Source organism: Heterocephalus glaber, unplaced genomic scaffold (genome assembly GCF_053883595.1).
Source record: "Heterocephalus glaber isolate CG9 unplaced genomic scaffold, H.glaber_assembly_v1.0 deba00000818, whole genome shotgun sequence".
NCBI classification, from domain to species: Eukaryota; Metazoa; Chordata; class Mammalia; order Rodentia; family Bathyergidae; genus Heterocephalus; species Heterocephalus glaber.
Genome location: NW_028258164.1, coordinates 12939251 through 12942099, shown reverse-complemented (window position 1 = coordinate 12942099; position 2849 = coordinate 12939251). Strand labels below are relative to the sequence as shown.

Sequence of the window (2849 nt, the reverse complement as noted above, 5' to 3'; positions counted from 1 at the left end):
TTGAAAGTGCCATTTTTGGGGTGTGGAAACCCATTATCTAATTTATACTGAGGCCAAACCTGATTACAATAGAAAACAAATCTTTTTGGCCTAAAGTCTGGTCCCAACAATCCAAGGGGTTTGAGTTGTGCCAGAAGGCAGCCCAGAGGCGTTGAGGGGCGGGGTTTGGATTGTTGGGCCCCCTGATTAGAGCGGGTGAGGAGGAGGCAGGCCCTGGGGAGAAAGACAAAGGGGAGAAGCGTCCTTGTCTCCTTTGACAATCTCCGAGTGAGTCTCCCAGAGGGAGAGAACGAGAGGAGGCGGGCCGATGGGACGTCTCCCAGGGGCACGGTCCTGGGCCCAGAGGCCGTGGGGGTTTCTCTGACCAAGCGCTTGGATTTCTGAGAAGTCCCCGGAGGGAGAGAGAACGAGACAGAGAATCCGACGAGAGGGAGGCTGAACTCCCTACTCACCCAGACATTGGTGACCGGTGTGGATGTGTAGCGTCAGCAATGGCAAAGGTAGAAAGCCCCGGAGGGTCCTGGCAACGGCAGATAGGTCCGTTGGAGATGGCCAAAAGGTCAATCAACCCCGTCCTGCGGGGGATCGTCCCTTAATGGACCATCTACCATCCGAGTCACGGCACCAGAAATGTCAGGTAAAAGGGCCGAAGACCAAGACCAGACCAGGCCACAACAAGCCTTTATTAGGGGAATAGATCTGCCGGGCTGTCTCTGAACAAAGGAGAGACAAAAGCAATATGGCTGGGGCAGGGAGAGTCTTTTATAGAGACTGGGGTGGGGCTTGTAGGGGCTGAGGCGGGGTTGAGTGAGGTAGTGACTAAGGAATGGAGGAGCCGGTGATGTCACTAGGTGGTAGGAGGTGAGCAAGTATTAGGTTACTGTCTAGGTTGGAACAGGGGCATGCTGGGAAGAAGGGTTTGTTCTTTGGTGGGAGCAACCATCTTGGCATGATGTCACACAGGGGAGGGGGCAAGGCACCATAGGAAGAGGGCAGCTACTGTACTTAATAGCTGCTGAGGTGGTGGGAGACCTATCAGAAACAGAACCTGAGGGGTCTGTCATTTCATAACATGGAACAACACTGTAGTATTGGAATGTTTCTAGAAAACCAGCCATTGTAGAATTTGGAGATTTTGTATCTCAATTTTTTTTTCTCCTGGTACCAGGAATCTAACTCAGGACCTTGCATTTGCCATGCAGCCACAGCACCACTGAGCTAAATCCCCGGCCCTGTATCTCAATATTTTTAAATTCAATGCTTACCTGGCAGGGGAGATACCATGATCACAAAGGTGGTTTTCCCAGGACCAGGCTTATCCATCACACTTCTGATGTGCTGACCTCTGGGATTTCCCCAAATACAGGAAACTTGACTGCGTAATCTGTTGTAGTAGGGGACTGCGTTCGCGTTCACCCCTGATTAAAAAAATTTTTTTTTTAGATTCAGAGTATAGCTGTTAAGAGTTCAAGCTGGGCATGGTGGAGCAAGGTTGTAATCCAAGTACTCTGGGAAGCTAAGGCAGGAAGACTGCAAGTTTGACCCCTGCATGGGTTACTAGCAACTACGTGAGACCCTGTCTCAAAATTTAAAAAAAAGACCTGGGATTGTGGCTTAGTGCGAATGAAGGCCCTGGGTTCAATTCCTGCTATTGAACTATTGAAGAAAAATAAAAGGCTGGAAGGCTCTCCTTTGAAGTTTTTCTAGGTTTAAAATTTTTCTTTTTGAGTAAATCTACCATAGAGGGTGCATATTTCTACACAATGAAGCCACATTTATTTTCTAATGAGATTTGCTCTGTTGATTAAAACTGAGTATAAACTCTGCAGGAACTGAACCACAGACACAGCTCCTGCCTGACAGCTGCAGACTGAAAGCCAGGACGACAAGGAGCCAGGGAGCCCTGTCACAAGGCAGCCACTAACAGTCGCCTCCTTCCCGACCTGCTTGTGAGCTGGAGGTTGAGCCTGGTCTGGGAATATATATCTATATATATATATAATTTTTTTTGGAACCTGTATATTTTAGATGTGAGACAAATAAACTTATGCAGCCTGGTGTGGTGATGCAACCCTTTGAGCAGTTGAGAGGCTGAGGCAGGAGGATGGATCACTGTGAGTTAGAGGCCACCCTGGGCTACACAGTGAGTTCAAGGCCAGCCTGAACTACACAGGAAGACCCTGTCTCAAAAAAACCCAAACCAAACCAAAAAAAGCTTATACAAAAAATGTAATTATCTGAAGATATCTACACAATTATGAAGTTCATCTTAACACATTTTTTATATTTTTTCTTTTATACCGAATGATTCCTTCACCCCTGAAATGCCACTCCCCAAAGTTATGCAAACAGTGTTTATAATTTGGTGGATCATTCTTCAAAGTTTTTTTGTTGTTGTTTGTTTGTTTTAGACAAGGTCTGGCTATGTAGTTTATGCTGGTCTTGGACTCATTGTGTAGCCTAAGGTGGCCTTGAACTGGCAGATCCTTCTGCCTCACTGTCCTAAGTGCTGGGATTAGAGGCATGCACCAGCACACCAGGCTTCCTTCAGATTTTTCTATCCATGTACAAATAAACAAGCCCACACAACTACATGAAATCATGCTATGTATACTTGAAAGGAAGCTTTTTCAATTCATTTCTCTTCCTCCGGATTTTTGAGAAATGCATTGCTATTTAACGGCAAATTATCTTGATAAATTTTTGTAAAAACTGAATACACTTTAATCAGCTCAGAACTAATTATAACACAATTGTTCCTTTTGCATGTTTTTTTCCCCAAGCACTTTGAAGGATAATACATAAACATTGCTGGAAAGTTAATTTGACTAAGAAAAATGCCTGCGGCC

At 45.7% G+C, this 2849-nt stretch overlaps 1 non-coding gene across 1 annotated transcript; it reads left to right on the top strand.

Moving 5' to 3' along the window:
• The first annotated feature begins 1257 nt into the window (after positions 1 to 1257).
• Positions 1258 to 1421, top strand: LOC147828969 (U1 spliceosomal RNA). Its single transcript, XR_015449972.1, has one exon. It is a non-coding gene; the product is annotated as a U1 spliceosomal RNA (small nuclear RNA).
• Positions 1422 to 2849: the final 1428 nt, after the last annotated feature.